Source organism: Ailuropoda melanoleuca, chromosome 5, assembly GCF_002007445.2.
Source record: "Ailuropoda melanoleuca isolate Jingjing chromosome 5, ASM200744v2, whole genome shotgun sequence".
NCBI classification, from domain to species: Eukaryota; Metazoa; Chordata; class Mammalia; order Carnivora; family Ursidae; genus Ailuropoda; species Ailuropoda melanoleuca.
The window spans coordinates 96534343-96554512 of record NC_048222.1 but is presented as its reverse complement, the minus strand read 5'-3'; positions in this window follow the sequence as shown (position 1 = coordinate 96554512).

The window sequence follows — 20170 nt, the reverse complement described above, 5'->3', positions numbered from 1 at the left end:
GGCCTGTCTACAGAGACCTGGAATGAGAGAAAGGCTTGGGGGGGCATTTTTAAAGCTCCATTACATCCCTAATAGGGCCTAGAAGACACTCCATTCACTAAGACATTGATGAATACATTAGTGAAGGGAATGCCAGAGAACTTGAAGATCTCTGTGGTGGCAGTCCCCTGTAGGCTGGAAATGACTATGTGAAATGCTGCCATTAAAAAGGCTTCACCTATTTTAGTAGATATGATATGATCTTAGAGTAGTGAGGGTCTAGTGGTAGTACTACTTAACTCTTACAGACAAGGTGTCACAATTATCATAATGACACAATAACGATCAGGATGTTTTGATATATGGGGACTCTCGCTAGTGGTTAATGGTTAATTGCATATAATGTCCCTGAGAATAAACAAATTATCAGCCTACAAAAATATTCCTCGATCTCCATAACAGAAAAACCCCAGGTCCAGTGCCAGAAACTTGAGTTATCAAAGAAGAGTCACAGTCCAACACCCCAACACCATGTTTCCCTTCCTGTCATATGACAGATTGGAGTTTTCTATTGGAAAGGAGATTGAGGTGAACTTGGTGCCTCAGTCAGTTAAGTGTCAGGTTCTTGATTTCAGCTCAGGTCATGATTGCAGGGTCCTGATAATCGAGCCCCATATCCATCTCTGTGTTCAGCATGGAGTCTGCTTGGGATTCTCTCTTTCCCTCTCCCTCTGCCCTTGCCCCACTCTCTTTCCCTCTCTATCTCTCTAAAATAAATAAATAAATCTTGAAAAAAAAAGGAAATCAAATTCCCTGAATATTTTAGGTTCTATCACATGAATGCAGCATTTTCTTTGAACTACTGATGAATACATGATGCTACTCTTTCCTGATCAAATATGAGTCTAGAAAACAAGGAACCAAAGAGGGGAGTGGCAACTTTCACTATTATTCTTTACGACTCACTCAAAAATTTTTTAAAAGGTATGTTTGAAGCTTCACAAATTTGGGATTTGGTAAGCTGTAGGTATTAGCTCCCAAGGGAGTAATTTGTGGTTCCATGAAACTGAATACTGAGACTAATACCAGGCTACATTGAGTTCTCTTGCCTTTATTTTTACAAGCAAATATATGTAGTATTATATTGTTAGTGGTGATTACAAAGGAAATTGGATTTCTACTCTACAATGGTGATAGGGAGATCATTTTTTTAATTTTTAAAATTTTTTGGATACAGGTAATTCTCTGGACTATACTTTAACTTCTTTATGTCCAGTAGTTAAAGGAAAACCACAACAGCCAAAAAAAAAAAAAAAAAAAAAAAACCNAACCACAAAACCAAAAACAACAACAACAACAAAAAACCACTAAGGACTTCAGTTCTTTAGGAACATAATTTTGGGTCATCTAAACAAGTAAAAATCCCTATCCACTGAGGCGATGGCTGAGGATAAAGGAAACATGGAACGAAATGGGAATTGAAACAATAAAGTAATAGATATACAAGGGTAGTTACAGAATTGTAGCACTTATGCATATTGTTTCCTCTACTTGTTAAATGTATGTGTGTGTGAATTTCTTTTATTTTTCTCCTTCTATTCCTGTATTGTTTTATGCAAGTTTTTGTTTGTATTTTACAATTAATCACTAGGTTAAAGAATTGGCATACAATTTAAGGAGTAATTAACATCACCCAAATGTGAATAACATGATGATTGAAATGTGGGAATTCTCTTCCTTTAGGGAAGAAAGTGAAAATATTTTTTTTGTAAGAAATGTTTGCACTGTATGGAAGTTCACATAGGTATAGAGCATATGTGCAGATGGTGATGTGGCATAGGTGTAGACTGTGAGGCTGGGGTTAAATCTACATTTCCTCTTTGCTGACTGCCTGTTAGCTTCTTCTCATAAGTGATGCAAGAGCAATACTGGAAGGCAGGAATAAGAAAAAGAGATATGGTTCTTCCTGTTGGCTTCCTGTTTCTGCCAATGTCACCTTAGCCTCTGGTTTTCACATCAGGAGAGGGAAAGAGTTCAGTTTCCAGCTTCTTCCAATGCTCCCAGATCCAAACTCATCATCCTCCTTAGAGACATCAGCAAGTATGAGCTGTCTTTTGGAGAGGTCCATGTGACAATGCCTTGAACTTTCAGATAACACTGAGCAAGGAAGTGGTATCTGTGAACAGCTATGTGTGAGTCATCTTGTAAGGGGCTCCTCCAACCCCAGGCAAGCCTTCAGATACGTTAAGCCCCAGCCAACGCTGACCTTCAGAAACTGTAAGATATCATAAACATTTGCACTTTTCTATAATGCTAAACATGGGGATGATTTGTCACACATCAAAAAATATATAGCATGCTTTTTATCTTGTAAAACTGAATTTTTAATTTTCAGAGTATGTCCAGTATTTGCGATGATGTATAGAGTTTGTTCCAACAATGTCTAGAGCTTCAGAATGTACAGAAATTATGTCTAAGTATGCCTGTCTTTATTATTCTCCACAGTTAGAAAGTTTTAAGAGTGGTGGATCCAAAGAAATAGGACCTTCTGAAATACTTAATTTCTTTGATCACGTTATTAAAAACATTAATCATATATTATGTCTCCCTTTCTGAAATTTCTAATAGTAACAGCTTGTATCCCTTTATTTAAGCAATGAAATGAAGCTGAATTTTTTCCAAAAAGAATATATTTAGGTGAGTAATATTCCATTGTATATATGGACCACAGCTTCTTAATCCAGTCATCTGTTGAAGGGCATCTCGGCTCCTTCCATGATTTGGCTATTGTGGACAATGCAGCTATGAACATTGGGGTGCATATGGCCCTTCTCTTTACTACGTCTGTATCTTTGGGGTAAACACCCAGTAGTGCAATGGCTGGGTCATAGGGTAGTTCAATTTTTAACTTTTTAAGGGACCTCCACACTGTTTTCCAGAGTGGCTGTACCAACTTGCATTCCCACCAACAATGTAGGAGGGATCCCCTTTCTCCACATCCTCTCCAACAATTGTTGTTTCTTGCCTTGTCTATCTTTGCCATTCTAACTGGCGTAAGGTGGTATCTCAGTGTGGTTTTGATTTGAATTTCCCTGATGGCTAATGATTTTGAACATTTTTTCATGTGTCTGTTAGCCATTTGTATGTCTTCATTGGAAAAGTGTCTGTTCATATCTTCNAGGAAGAAAAAATCCTCCAGGAACATATGGTGCTCTAGGCTTCATATCTTTCCACTTTTAGATTCATACTTCTTTTGATTTTCTAGTCTGTAACTTCCAACAAATGTTAACATCAATGTTAATATTGTTTTGCTTACTTAAACTCTTAATGTTTCCCTCTTCTCAGCTCCACAATTTTTAAACTTCCCTTCTATTCCTTAAGTCCATATGCAAGAGCTGGCTGAACTTTATTTGCTTCTTAAAAAAAAAGTAATAAGTTTTCTTTGTTGTGAGGAACCACACTAAATTCTTTTCTTCCAGCTTAAATTTCTTGGTTTGTAACTCAGAGGTTTCAGATTTACATCTTTGCTTTTCTAGTCTTTTCTGAAACTGTTACCAGCCTTGGTCACTTAGCTATACCTCGTTACTAAAATTACAAGAAAAAGAAAAAAAAAGTGCTTTCATAACAGAACATATCAGGGGAATTTTAATGGAACAAAATTTTAAACAGAAGTATAATTTTACCTTGTTTGATCTTATTACAAGTACGAAGACATGCTCTGTATCTGCTTCCTCTGCAGTGCCTAGACATAGAAGTGTTATAATTAATTTCTTGTGCATAACTATGTATGAGCCAAGGCTCATTTATGTGAATATGTGTTCCCCATTTTACTATTGTTCCAATTTTGCAGAATAATTATGGCTCAGTGCTATAATTACTTAGTAACTTCACACCTTTGTTCAACAGGTATTTACTGAGTTAAACCACCACATCACATATGACATGGACAATACTGTTCTGGATAGTGGAAAAAAAAAACTAAACAAAACTATATTGAAGAAGCTTGCATTTCAATAAAAGGAATAAGGTAGCTATCCAAATAACTACCGGCGTTATCAATGTTGGGGAGTACAAATTTTCATATGCCCTTCAAATTTTTTTCCAGCTGATTTAAAAAGTTAAATTTACCTAAGACAGATTAACAGAAGAAAATCAAATTTAGTTTTGTACATACAGAAACTCCACATACATGAGAGGTTAAAAGACACAAAGGTACAATGAAGTATATATATGCTGTCCTGAGCTAAAGAATGAGATCTCGACCTGGGACTTCAAAATGAGGAGGGTAATTCATGGGGCAATAAGTTGAGCAGATGTTTGGTAATTAGATGTTTGTCCTGTCATACAGATAGGTCACTCAGATAAAATTTATCTTGGGTAGTAATTCTTATTCTAGGAAAGACAACCAATTTAGATTGCTCTAGGTAGTTGAGGGAGGGACAAATTTTCTCTAGAGCCTGCAGAGTCTTGATTGATTCCAGCTCAAAATAGTCCACATGCCAAAGTGGCACATTTTGGGGAGATCTGTTCTGAAACCAATCACTAGGATTTTAGTATTCATTTTAATATATTTTGATGAATTATGGCCATAGGGCATTAGATGTCATCAATAAAATTGTATATTGTTGATTAAAAATATATAAAAGCATCAACAATTCGGTAAGAAAATTTCTCTGAGACATACCCAATGTTTTAACTTTCAACAATGTGAGGCAATTAATTAGTTTAACCAAGAAAACAATCTCTTCTATTACTTTCTAATTCTTTCCTTTCTTTCCCTTCTTTCCTTCCTTCCTTCCTTCCTTCCTTCTTTTTTCTTTTCTTTCTTTCTTTCTTTCTTTCTTTTTCTTTCTTTCTTTCTTTCTTTCTTTCTTTCTTTCTTTCNCTTCTTTTTTCTTTTCTTTCTTTCTTTCTTTCTTTTTCTTTCTTTCTTTCTTTCTTTCTTTCTTTCTTTCTTTCTTTCTTCCTTCCTTCCTTCCTTCCTTCCTTCCTTCCTTCCTTTCTTTCTTTCTTTCTTTCTTTCTTTCTTTCTTTCTTTCTTTCTTTCTCTTTCTTTCTTTCTCTTTCTCCTTCCCCTTCCTTTCCTCTTTCTCTTACTTTCCTTTCTCCTCTCCCATTGTCTTTCTTCTTTTTTTCTGTATCCTCTCTCCTCCTGACTGAAGCTTTTCTCTAAGTTCAAACGCTATGAAATACTAAGGTAGGTGATTCTGTGGTTCTTCTGCTACTCCTGTAGTTCATATTAATGCAATGACCTAAAAAGAGGAGAAATCTGAGGTTGGGAATGTAGGGTTTTTTGGCAGAATAGAAGGAAATATGTTTAAGCATATCTTGGATGTGATTTATGAAAGAAAGGGAGAGTTCTGGGATGTCAGTCAGAGGATAAATAATCAAAGAGAGATCCTTGACTTTGCACCGTTTGGAGAATAATATCTATTTATAGAAATCAAATTAAGATGGAAACATTTCAGAGTACGAAATTATTTTATGGATCTTTAAATTTTATTTTCTGATTCTTTCCTTTCACTGCCTTTAAAACAAAATTTTAATGTGCAGCTTGGTTGCTATAGTTAATAATACTGTATTAAACACTTGAAATTTGTTGAAAGTAAATCTTAAGTGTTACCCAACTTTCTCAAACAAACAAAAACAGACATAACTGTGAGTGATGAATGTTTTAACTTACTTTTTAAGTTAAACAAATATGTTTTTATCAGACACCCTTTATTTTAATTCCTTAATTTAAATAAAATGAAGTGGAAAGCAGTAAGAAAGGTAAATCAGAAATTCTAAATACTTGGAAAAAATTGACATATTTCACTAAGACACTTCATGTTAAGAAAAGGAAGCCAAAATTTTCAGCACATGTCCAGAGGATAACTGAGAAGATGGAAATTAAGCTTATAATAATGTGACATCTAAGGCTGGGTTCCAGGCTAACCATCCCTCAAAGGACTTAGATTGCCAGAGGTAAAGCACTCTTTGACATATGCCAAAGGCTTGCATATTACATGCCCCAGAGAAGAGAAAAAAGGCTGCAATCACTCAAGTCAAATTCCAACTGTTTCCCTAGTTGGCTTGGACATATTGAGAGTAAATATCAAATAAATTGTTTCTCTCCTTCACAGCAAGTGGTAAGACTGATATTTCCTGCTCAGATGCAAGGCTGGCCCTATGAAAAGATGTATGAAATTCTTTAGGTGGAGTGATATATGGAATATCAAACACTTCCACATGGCCAAATAACCTATCTTGAAATCTGTGTGTCGGGGGGGGGGCAGTATGGTTGTCCAAATTCCCACCTTTAACATTGGAAGCCTTTGGATTAAATCAGTACATATGTCTATTTCAAACAGAAAACTGGTAAAGTTTAAGAAATTTGATAACATCTATACTGCAAGGTCTATATCATGTATTGCTAACATATGTTTTCATAGCTTTTGAGGGGAGGAACTTAGAAATAAGCACCAAAATTTAAAATGAAAATATAATTTCATATAATAAATTGGCTTCAAGGTTTTCATAATATATGCTGTACTATACACATTGTAAAATGGAGTTAAGTGCCAATATTTTTTTATTTACGAGTCCAAGAAAACTGTGAATGGCCTAAACATTCACTAGTAGAAAAACAGGTTAAATGAACTAATATAAAGGTATATAATAAAGCAATTAAAAAATATCTGTATATGCTTATTAAAGAAAGATTGCCAAGACAAATTTTTGAGGTGAAAGGTACAAAGAACAGAAAAAAGTGAGATTTTTTCATCTACTTGCAGACATGCATTTATATAAACATGAATTATAGCTAATTGTCTAACTTAAAATATTTCACATGTACATAGAAATTCCCAAATAGATACAAAAGAAGTTGTTCTTAGTGGTTACCTATGAGTGGTTAGAATAATAAATTTCACATTTCATTTTGTACCATTTCTCTGTTATACGATGTGTAGAAATCATGTGGTTGTAGCAGTAAAAACTCCTCTTCCCACTCTTCTTTTTTTTATTTTAATTTTTTTTTCTTTCTCAAGTTTTTATTTAAATTCCAGTTGGTTAACATACAGTATAATATTAGTTTCAGGGGTAGAACTTAGTGATTCATCACTTACATACAACACCCAGTGTTCATCTCAACGAGGACCCTCCTTAATACCCATTTAACCCATCCCTCCACCCACCGAGCCTCCAGGAACCCTCAGTTTTTTCTCTGTAGTTAAGAGTCTGTTTCTTGGTTTGCCTCTCTCCATTTTTCTCCTATGATCATTTTGTTTCTTAATTCCACATAGAAGTAAAATCATATGGTATTTGTCTTTCTTTGCCTGACTTAGTTCACTTAGCATTATACCTTCTAGCTCCACTGCATCGTAGCAAATGGCAAAACTTCATTCTTGTTAAGGATATATTCCATCGTATATATATTCTTTGAGCTATTAGAACTAATCCTATTATGCCTGTCATCCTTGTTTACATAAAAAAATAAGAAGCCCCAAATTCTCAGGTTACCTATTTCTTAGATTCTCATCTCCAAACACTTTTTATGTCTCCTAATCTGCCCCATCTCTCGTTCCTTTCCAAATACTAAAATTTTCTGAGCCCATGCAATTCAGTCAACCATCAGTAAAACCTTCTTTATCTTCCTCAATTGTTCCTTCACTTTTTTACCCAAACTGAAAATTGTTCCTCCTGTGAGGACCCTGCTCCTGCTGTTGTTACCCTGTCACATGGTGGCTAGATGACCGATCCATTTTCTCCTTGTTTCTCATTGTCATTTCTATGCTTACCACCTTACTAACACAGAGATCTAACTCTCTCGTTACCGAGTAATGTCTACACAGTCTTCCCTTGGTGCTATTTTCTACTGATGAGTCACTCTTGTTTCTTAACATTTTAGTGGCTGTCTACTGCTTCTCTGTAGCATTACTCCTGTCATGACCAGTGGTGATTTTAATATCCATGAGAATAATTGTTGTAATACCCTAATGTGTACTGTTTCACTTCCTGTCCTTTGTGACCTATCGACCACCGTATCTCAGCCACTCCCATACTTTGCCAGGGGAAATGACTACAACTCCTGCATCATTCTCCTTCATTCTTTACCATCACCTCTTACGGTTCCAGCACACTCTCAGTACTCTGATGATTCTTGGATTCTCTTGAACTATATAAATTACTGAGCTTGTCTCACTTGATTACTTGAGTACTTGAGTACTTCTACTTCCCTCCTTCTAATTACCCATCAGACCCCTGATGTTTTATTATAATCACTTGTTGCTCCATTTTCACTTCATTATACTCACTAGAATTCATTGTACTCACCTCCCTCAGTGGAACACTAGTACTGCTTAGCATTCTTACGCTATTCTCTAGTCTATTCACCTGTTCACTGAAATAGACTTCTCTTTCATTAAACTTCCAATATCTCTTTCTGTATCCTTACTGTTATCTAATTATGTTGTTTTTTATTAATTTTCAAGTAAATAGAAGCAATCAAATTGTTAGCATTCTGACACCATACAATTCTCAACATATCATCCTCTGTACCCATACAAAATGCCTTCCATTCTGTAAAGATGAAAAATATGATTCAATTGCTCCACTCAAGCATTATATTTAGGTTTGCCTGGGGCAGATCCAGTTGTTTCCAAGTGGGTGGTGGTTTGAGTAATAAATACATCTGTGATATCGTGATTTATAATAAAAAATATAAATTTGGTCTTTTTCCCTCTTTCTGGCACAGAGCTCTTAAACCCCTTGGAATTTCCTCAGCCATGAGCCTATAAAAGTGTTTTTTGTTATGTTAATGAGATGACTTTTGGACCTCAGTTAAGGATGAAGGCTGTCCTCAGTGGAGCCAACAATGTGATTAGAGGGTTGGAACTTTTAGTTCCACCCCCACCTACCCACCATCAGGGAAGAAAGAGGGGTTGGACATTGAGTTCAAACAGTTACCAATTGTCAATGATTTAATCAATCATGCCTATGTAATGAAGCCTCTATAAAAACCCAAAAGAATCAGGTTTGGAGAGCTTCCAGATTGGTGAGCAGGGGGAAGGGACAGAGAGAGAGAGAGAAAATCCCAAGCAGACTCAGAGCTGAGTGCAGAGTTGGACGTGGGGCTTGATCTCACAACCCTGAAATAATGACCTGAGCTGAAACCAAGAGTCAGAGGCTTAACAGACTGAGCCACCCAGGTGCCCCTTGCATTTCCTCTTAAACTTACTTGACCCATGCTTTGTTTTTACCACTTTGCCCAAGTATTGGTTTTTTACATTGCTGCATTCAAAAATCACTTCTTAGGCGATGTCTTACTGGACCTATTAGCCTCAATTGAAAAGCTGAATACTTTTGTCTTCTTGATCTCTATTTTTCACTCATCACTGAGGACACACCTTTTTTTTTTTCCCATCTCATTGGCTTCTGTTTCAATTTCCTTTATTGGTTCCTATTTCTCTCTCTGATAATTAAATATTAGTGCGTACTGATATTAGACTTTTTGAATCCCTGTTTAGATAGTGTGGTAATTTGATTGCAAAAATAATCTCATTTATTCCCTGACCTAACACTATGCATCAGCAATGTGATGCTGTGGCTGTTGCCATCAAAAGATGAGGTCTTTTTCTCAGTCCCTTTAGTCTGGGCTCTCTTTAATAGAGAAAGACAGAAGTAACATCATGCCTATTCTGAGTCTAAGCTTCAAGGGACTTTGCACAGTTCCACTTTCTCTTTGGGAACACCATGACCATCATATGAACAAGGCTGGTTTAGCTTCCTAAATGAAGAAAACGTCATGGTTCAATTATATCTGCTGTCCCAGATGAATGTCAGTAATTGTCGGATACATAAAAGAAGCCAAGTTGAAATAGACAGTTTCTGGTCAACCTAAGATTAACTACAGGCTTATGAAACAAGCACATCCAAGATCAAATGAGCCTGTCTAGATCAGCAGCACAGCCTAAATAACCTATAGACATGAAAACACTAATGAATATGTATTTTTAAAGCCAATTCATTAGTAGCAGTTGTTCTAACTACTCATATGTGAAGGAAGGAAGAAATGTATGGCCAAATCCTTCAAACTGTTAGACTCCTAGACACTAGAGAAAAATTAATCTGCGAGCATAATTGGTATGTAACAGCCACCAGATAACTAGAGAGCTCTTTGTTCTGCCAGATTCTAAGGCTTATTCTTTTAACCAAGAATGTGAAGGAAGGGATGAAGAAGGGTTTGGTGCCACTGGAGATTAAAGCTTAAATAAGATTTAAAGACTTTGTGGACTAAAACTGAGAGATCTCATCTTTCTCAATTCATTGTTTGCCTTGTAGAGAGCCTACAGACTTTGTAAGAACAGGATAAAATAAATGTAAAAGTTATGTCAATAGGTTGAAAGTGATAAGGAAAATAGAAGTTATCTGAATATTAGTTTTAAGAGAAAAAAGGTGACTGTGTAAGAAATGGGAAACTGTAAAAGGTTATTGCAATAAGGAGTAAATTTTCCCCCTTTTACAATTTTCTTTTTTTTTTAAACTTCTATACTAGAATTATTTTAATCCTTTTGCTGATATCTATAGAAAAATAAATGTTTTGCTAATTATTAGATGAGTTTCTAACCAAGTGAATTTGCTTTAATTTCTTTTAAACTCTTTCTAGTTTTATGTAAAATATAAAATATAAAATCAGTGTTTCTAAATAACCCCATTACACAACATATTTGCATAATAGTTACATAGTGTTGATGTATTATTAGTTTACATCTAGGAGAAAATGTCACCCTGTAGCAAGAAAACTTAAAATTTTTAAGAAGGATAGAGGATGGAGAAAAAATCTAGAGGTTGAAACATTTTGGGACCCAGAATTTATGCTGCAATGGGGTCAGGCATTACAAAACCAGATAGCTGGATATCTGATCTAGTCACACACACACACACACACACACACACACACACACACACACACACACTAGATGAAGTTCATATATAGCAATGATTTAGCTTTTACATTAGCAGCAATGATTTTTTTTTTCCGGTTAAAATTGAATGTGGACTCTCAGTAGCAGCAATCACAACCAGCAACCAGATCTGGATTTTATATCATTCCCCAATCAAAGAAATCAAGAGCTCCAGGATGATTCTAGGACTGGGATAGGAAGTACTCAAGATGAGCCTATAGCTTCTTGTCAGGAAGTAAGGAAGCACAGATATACACACAAATACACATTGATGTGAGTATGTCACAGGGACATAGGATCCAATGAAACAGCCCTCAACTGTCAAAGCTGGAAAAAATTGAGCAAAATAAAAAATTAAGATAATTAATAATAATAATAATAATAATAAAATACTATTGGCTTATAACCCGAAGTGTAAGTAAATATTTATGAGTTCATTCAGATACAAATAATTGATTGGATAAATAAATAAATAAGTGTAAATATCCCACACAGAATTCCAAATAATCAATGTAAATACTCCCTTCTCAAGAAGATAGAGCCTCCGTTAAGTGTGGGTTGCTCATAGTGACTTTTTCCAAAGATTAAAGTTACTTTACAGTGGGAAAGTGTGACAAACAACCTCAGCCAGGTGAAGAAGTTTAATATCAACATTAACAAGCCATATTGGTAGAAGCTACTCTTGATATGATGTTATGAACATGGCATTTTATCTCTACGAAATTTCTCCAGGCTAATCATCACACACACACACACACACAAATCAGACAATCCTAAACTGTGGTACATTCTAAACATTATCTGTTCGATACCTCTCAAACTGTCAAATTCATCCAAAAACAAAGAAAGTCTGAGAAAGTGTCACAGCCAAGAGGAGCCTAAGAATATCTGAATAAGAAATCCAATGTGGAATGCTGTATAGGATCCTGGAACAGAGAGAGGACATTAGGTAAAAATTAAGGAAATATGAATAAAGTATGGGTTTTATTCATCAGGATGTGTTAAAATTGGTCATTGTGACAAATGTTCCATACTAAAGTAACAAGTTAAAACTAAGGGAAACTGGATCTACTGCTCATGAGAACGCTTCGTACTGTCTTCACAACTTTTCAGTAAATTTAAGACTATTCAAAAAAAAAACTTAAAAATTACAATGTGGGGCTCAGTTATAAATGATAGAGTTAAAAATAAGTTTGCTTTGTGTAGAGTGAAAACACTGGGCTTACTACCCAGCTTGCATGGATTTCTACATATTCTGCAAATCTCTCTCAGTGGTCTGAAGACTCTTCCATGTTACACTGAAGCTTCACAAAACACTACTAAGAATCCACTGACCCACAGGACAGGATTACTCTTGAGATTCTTGAAATGAGTCCAGTAAATTCTAGTAGGAGAAAAATGATGAATTTTAGTACTTGTTTTTATTTCCTCCACGCACTAGCACATGCACCAGCACTGTCCTAGCACAGAGAAGTGGCCTTGTAATTGGGATCCAGCATTGCTAATTTGTGTAATGAACATTACATTATGTGCTTGTGCACAGAAAAAGGAGAGAGTAAGTGGAAAGATAGAAGTAAGATATTATTTCATAGAATTCCATCACTTCATAGGTGGCTAATATTTTCCTTATTTGTTCCAAGAAACTGTGTAGATAATATTTATGATTCTCTCATTCCCCAAAATAATAAAACCATATACATTGCTTCTATCATTTAGGGGAACATAAGTCAAATATAGCACTGGAAGCATCTATATTGGAGCACTCTTAACTTTTAAGATGTTACAAATAGTTCTTGTATCTCTATTTTAGTTGCCAGGATTATTTTTCACTTTGTAACATATACCACACCATTAAAGATGCATATTTCTCTTTTAGGGAGGATGACAAGATGGTGTTTGGTAGCTAGCAAAAACAAACAAACAAAAAAAAAAAACAAAAAAAAAAACCAAAAAAAACTTCAATTGGGTATTTTCTAAATCCAGTGTGGGCTGACATGATAACAGTACATCAGTGAATGATATCTATGAACAGAATTTGGTTTGCTGATGAAACAGAAGGTGATAATAACATTAACAAAGGCATTTGGGGGTCATTATTGGTTTTGATAATTTTGTGAGTTGATAGAGAGCTGTGGAAAGCTGTGGTCTGCACTTTGGTATGGTATTTTGCCATTCCATCTAGGAATAAACTCAATCTTTCTGACTGCTTTAGCACTGATATGTTCATTTAAATTTAAGATGTTCTCAAATCAAACAAGCATCTAAACAGCAGTAAAATTCAACCATAAAAAATGAATTCCCTGACTGACATAAATGAAGCAACTGTGACATCTGAAGGGAACATATGTCCTTAGATCATTGATGACTTTCACTTCAAAATGCTGATTTTCAGTACCATGATAAATCTACCTGTAATGACATTATCACTAACATGGTGTTGCCATAGCTCTATCCTCTATGTTAAGTTAGTTTCCTTCTTTTATCTTTAGTAAAATGGATCCTCAAAAGACCAAGTCAAGGAGAAATAAAAAGAAAAGCACTTGAATCCAATATTTTCATGGATTTTAAAAACAGGCTTAGACTTTGATCATTTTTCATTTGATCAAAGAGCATTTGGTATTCTTTGAAGGGAATTGTATTATTATAATATCCATTAGATTTGACTCACAACTTAATTATGACAAGAATGAAAGAAAAAAATATTTTATTGTGCATTGAATGTGTTTATATGAAGCAAGCACAGATGTATACACATATACAAAATTAATTTAAATTATCTAATCACTGTTCTTGGGTAAAAGATGTCATCCATTATAGAAAAAAAACAATTGAAATAAATAATTTAATTAAAAATTGAATAAATTCAGTAGTATTCAATCTTCCACGAGTATTTTTAATCAGTTCATGTCTCTTACCATATAAGTGATAAACAATAATATCTTCTGACAATGATTTATCACAGTATTTGTCTTAAAGAATCAATTGAGAAATAAATGTGTTTAACAGTGACTTTTTTTTAAACTTAAAACTCAGGCACTGAGTTTTTCTTTTTTCAAAGATTTTATTTATTTATTTGACAGAGAAAGAGAGCACAAGCAGGGGAAATGGGAGAGGGGGAAGCATTAAGCAGGGAGCCTGACCTGGGGCTTGATCCCAGTACCCTGGGATCATGACCCGATAGACACTGATTCTTAAGACAGATTTTTAAATATAAATCTGCTTGAGTTAGGTATATTATAAAGTTAGGTACATTAGAGAGAGACAATAAATAGTTTAATATCCAAAGATATCTAAAAACAGAAAATAATTTTGTTATATTTCAAATGTTTTGTCACCTGTGTAAATACTTAAACATTTTAACTGACAACTCCATGGAGACCTATATCATTTCAATATTGTGTTTAATTATTTCTCATACTGTGATAAATGTCATGAAGTGTCTATACACACACACACACACACACACACAGGTACAAGTTGAAGTCTTAAAGCTTACAATATAAGGCAGAGTGCATTTTATTTCTCTATTGTATCTGAGACATATGTACAATATAGAATATCTAAGTTAAAAAGTAAAATAGAAAATCTGAGAGCTTTGTTTATATAAATTCATAAACTCATCTCAGTATAAACAGTCGGATATTTGTGGTTTTATTGAAATATTCTAAGCTATTTATTGAGAACAGTTTAGATATTAGAAAGAACCTACTAACCATTGGATTACCAGTGATTTTGCCTCAGTAAATAATATTACTGAGATTATTTTTGCCTCAGTGTATAATTTTGCTTTATTGCTTTATTTCTTAGAAGGAAAAAATGATTTTTAGGGATCTAAGTAATTTTTTTTCCAGGTGCTGGCAAAAACCCGTAGTTGTCTTTTTCCTTCCTTTATCTCAAGGTTTTTTAGACATTGATAATTCAGAATGAATTTAATAATACCTGGAAAGTAAAATATTATCTTTTTGTCCTGCTCATGTAATTTGAGTCATTAAACAAAATGTGATATATTCAAAGAATGTTGTATTATTTGGCAATGAAAAAAGAGTAAAGTACTGATACATGTTACAACATGGATTAATTTTAAAAATATTGTACAAACTAAAAAAGTCACAAAGAAGCACATATATTGATTTCATTTAAATGAATTGTGCAGAATACACTAATCTATAGATTTACCTAAAACTGGTGGTGGGAGGGCAGGAGGTTAGGGGAGATAATTAGGAATGAATGCTAATATCTTTGAGAATTCTTTCTGAGTTGGTAATGTTCTAAAATTAGACTATGTGGTTATACAATATTTTATAGTTGTCCCATGGATGTTGGGACCAATCTCTTACCAAAAATTAGTTTGTATATGGAGGCCGATGACTCACACACACCAGAAGGATATAAAAGGGTTTATTACATTATGGACACTCTAGGGAGAGCAGAGCTGATGCAAGCCTGTCCAGGTGACAAAGTGGAAAAAGACAAGTGATTTTGGTTTTTATTGTGGCTAGGCAGTGAGGCCAGAGTGGGGAGTGTTCTTGTTCATGGGGCAAGTTTTCCATGGCTTGAACTTTGAACTAGTGTCAAGGGAGGGGGGTAAGGGCTTTCCCACTGCCTTGCCCATATGTAGGACAAGAGGGGAAGGGAGAGGGAAGAAAGGGGTAGTGCTGGAAAGCTTTCAAGTCAAACTTCCAAAATTGAGTCTTTTTCTTTATTACACACAATTCAGTAAATATAAAAATAATAGAGTCATACATTTTAAATGGGTGAATTTTATGGTATGTGTAGTTCAACAAAGCTATCTAAATAAAAAACTCACAAATACAACATTTTGGCTAAGGTATGAAACAAGTAGAAATCTCATATATTGCTGATGGGAATAAAAATAATAAAAACATTTTGTAAAAAGTTTTAGAAAGCTTCTTTTAACTTTAAACATCAACTTACCATTAGAGCAAGCAATTCGCCTCTTTAGTATTTCATTCCAAGAGGTATAAAGTGATTATTTCTGTTAAAAACTTAACGAAGGTTATTCACAGGATCTTTACCTGCAATAAACCAAAACTTGAAGCAATCCATCAACAAGGGAATGAACACACAAGTTGTGGTATATGCAGAGAATAGAACAAAATAGTGCAACATGCAACAACATGGATGACTCTCATGGACATAATGCTGTGTGAAAGGAGCTAGACACGTTATATGATTCCATTTTTATTACATCCTTGAACTGGCAAAACTGATCCATAGTGAAAATAATTTTAAAAAATGGTAGCCTGGGTTGGGAGGGATGAGGCCCATTGGCCAGAAATTTAGGGCCACAAGGGAAATTTCTGGATTGCTAGAAATGTTCTATAGTTATCTAGGGCTTTAGGTTAAATAATTGTACTAATTTTTCAAGTTTATATAGTTTAGATGTGTGAAGTTCAATGCCATTGACTTTACCTCAAAAAAGACTATAAAAATAGTAAATAGGGGAGCTTGGAATTGGGTAGGTGTTGATGAATCAATAGTATTGAGTTATTGAAACTAGGAGACATGTCCATGAGGTTTATTACACTATTTGGCTTGCTTTATCTATACTTAAAATTTCCCATAACAGCAACAAAAAAAATTTTGTACAGTGTCATGGGCAAGGATATTGCCATAACCATGCTTGAGAGAGCCTGAAGTTCTCTACAAAGGAAAGTGATTTGGTAGATCAGTTCTCTTTTACTGAGAATGTATAGTTCAGTTCAGTGAAGTAGAGGCTTTATTGTTGTGATAGAAAGCTACAAATAAGGTTTAAGAATCCAATGAGGAGAACTTATTCAGACTATACATATATATACATATATATATATATATATATATATATATATATATGATTAATGTGCTTGAAAAGAGGTACAGCATTCTTTCAAACACAGTGTACCACCATGGGATTTCCTAGTTTGTGCCTCTACATACCTTTGTGCAATTTTTTAAAAGATTTTATTTATTTGAGAGAGAAAGAGAGAGAGAGAGAAAGCATGAGGCAGGGAGTGGGGTGGGGGTGGGCAGAGGGAGAAGGAGAAGCAGACTACTTGCTGGGCTGGAAGACTGATGCAGGGCTCAGATCCCAGGACCCTGGGATCAAGACCTGAGCTGAAGGCAGACGCTTAAAGGACTGAGCCACCCAGGTGCTCCTCTTTGTACATGTTTTAAGGATCTATTTAATACATTGTGGTGGTTCTAATTGCATTAAGTTGTGAAATATATAACATTTCAGTTTTTATTTTATAACACGATATTTATGAATATCAAGTATCAAATATTTTACTCATGCATATATACACCAAGTCATGCCTTTAGGCATTGACAAAGTCATGGTAATTTGCTTTTGCTCAATTCATTTTAAAATTCTAGTTTATTTATTTATTTTTTTAATTTGTTTTTAAAGATTTTATTTATTTATTTGACAGAGAGACAGCCAGCGAGAGAGGGAACACAAGCAGGGGGAGTGGGAGAGGAAGAAGCAGGCTCCCAGCAGAGGAGCCTGATGTGGGGCTCGATCCCATAACGCCGGGACCACGCCCTGAACCAAAGGCAGACGCTTAACGACTGAGCCACCCAGGCACCCCTAAAATTCTTGTTTAAGTGTGTTATTCAGAGTTAAAACACAAACTTGTTGCATACTTAAGGCTTGTTCTGAATTTTTAATTCCCAGGTCAAGTCTATACTAAAATGCACTTTCTGTTTTTTTTCCCCATGTTAAAAGGTAAACGACCACATTTGAAAAGTCAATTATTATGCCTCGTGTAAGATATGAAGGTATTACTTCAGAAATTTATATTTCATAACTTCAGATAAGTTTAACATTTAAGAATTCATATATTTTCTTCAGAAATCACATAAATATGTATTTGACTACAGTATATATGTAAATATGTATTCTATAGTTTAAACCAGTTTTGTGAAACTCCATGTATATTATTTTTCTTCTTATCATCTTACTTTATTTTTGAAGGATCAGTGGTCAATGAGGAATGTAAGATGAAAAACTCATTATTTAGACTTGGCGATAACCTTCAGTTCATCCTCAGATAGTTCATCAAAAAAACAATGAAAATTTCCATATCTTTTCATTATAAGCAGATTGATAAATTGAATCGAAATAATGCTAGGCCTTAAATCCATAACACATGGGAGTCAAGAGGGTGTAGTTGAATCACTAATTGTGGCAGAGTTTAATCAATAATATTTGGAAATAGAGTATTCAGAATTTAGAATTATAAATAACAGAAAATAAGATTATATGTTTGATTTATTGATTATTTATTTTTCCATTTCTATAATTTTTTTATGTTCAGTTAGCCACTGTATAGTACACCATTAGTTTTTGATGTAGTGTTCAATGATTCATTAGTTGCGTATAACACCCAGTGCTCATCACAACATGTGCCGTCCTTATTACCCATGACCCTGTTACCCCCTTCCCTCACACCCCTCCCCTCTGAAACCCTCAGTTTGTTTCCCAGAGTCCACAGTCTCTCATGATTTGTCTCCATCTCTGATCTCTCCCCCTTCAGATTTCCCTCTCTTCCCCTATGGTCCTCCATGCTATTGCTTATGTTCCAGAAAGGATTACTACCCACCATTTTCATCAACACTGGGTGGAACCAGAGGGAATTATGCTAAGTGAAGTAAGTCAAGCAGAGAAAGACAATTATGTGGTTTCACTAGGACATAAGCAAGATTATATGTTTTAAATATATAGAGCAAGGATGAGAGTGCTAGTCAGGATATACTCCAACTGCAACACTGACATGATTTTGTCCTAAAAAATAGCTCTTTATTTTTCCTTGACCTCCATTTTCACTTTATTCTTATTCTTCACTCCTTACTCAGAGGTCCTGCTTCACTAGCCTGATGGTGTCAATGTATACTGATAAATCAAGTTTAACCTTCACAGGCTTTTGGTTAACTATTATCAGTTTTCCTATCACAATGGCTGCTCCTTCTCAATTTTTTTTTTCCAACTTTGCTTCATCACTTTGACATCTTAGGACTCAGACCTCATATACTGCCTTCTCCCTCTTTATTTAGACCTTTGCAGTTTCTATCCAGTCTTTGGCTTTAAATATCATCTTTGTGCTGATGACTCACAAATTGGATCTACTTTTTCCTTGAACTTCAGATATGTATATACCTGCCTACTTGACATCACTATTTTGATGTGCCAGAGGTATCTCTAACTTAACAAATGTCCCCCAGACATTTTTATATTTCCTACCTCCAAATATGCTCTTCTACATTTTTACCTACCTCAAATAAGTGATACTGCATCTTTCTAGTTACTTTGGATAAGCAATTGGGAGACATCCACTATTTGTCTTTTTTTCAATCTCACATTCAATCTGTCTACTCTTTAATATATCCCTAGAGTCTGAAACTTTATTGCTTACTACTCCTCCCTCTACTGTCTTACTTGACCCAAGCCACCATTACTTCTTGCTTGGAATACAACAATAGCTTCCTAATTTACTTTCTTTCTCTCAATTATTCCTTCTGTTTCCAGCAATCCATTCCTAGTACAGAAGCAAGAATGAACCTTCAAAATTTTAAGCAAATAATGTCACATCTGTGCTCAGATCTCTCTAGTGACATCTCATCTCACTCAAGGTAAAAGCCAATGTCCTTAAAATGTCCTTCAAGTCCTATAATGTGTGTACCCTTATTACTTCTATGACCTCAGTTTCTGTTTCCTTCACCATTGTTCACTGGATTGCAACCACACACTGAATTCTTTGAAGTTCCATGAGCACAAAAAGCATTTTTCCACCTCCTTTACTTTCCCACTTTACCAGAAATGCTATTTTCTATCCCTTTGTCTTTAAATTTTTCATGTCTCTGTTCAAATAACACCTTATAATTGAAATTTTTCTCTTACATTCTATATAAAAAAGTAACTCTTTCTCAATATTGTCAAGATGTCAGTTCTTCCAAACTTGATCTATAGATTCAATGCAATCTCAATCAAACTCCCAGCAGGTTATTTTATGGATATTGACAAACTGATTCTAAGCTATATGGAGAGGTAAAAGAGCCAGAATAGCCAATGCAATATTGAAGAAGAACAAAGTTGGAAACTGATGCTACCTGACTTCAAGACTTAATAGAAAGCCACAGTTATGAAGACAGTGTGGTATTGGTGTAAGAATAGACAAATAGATCAATGAAACAGAAATAGACTCCCATAAATATAGTCAAATGATCTTTGACAAAGGACCAAAGGT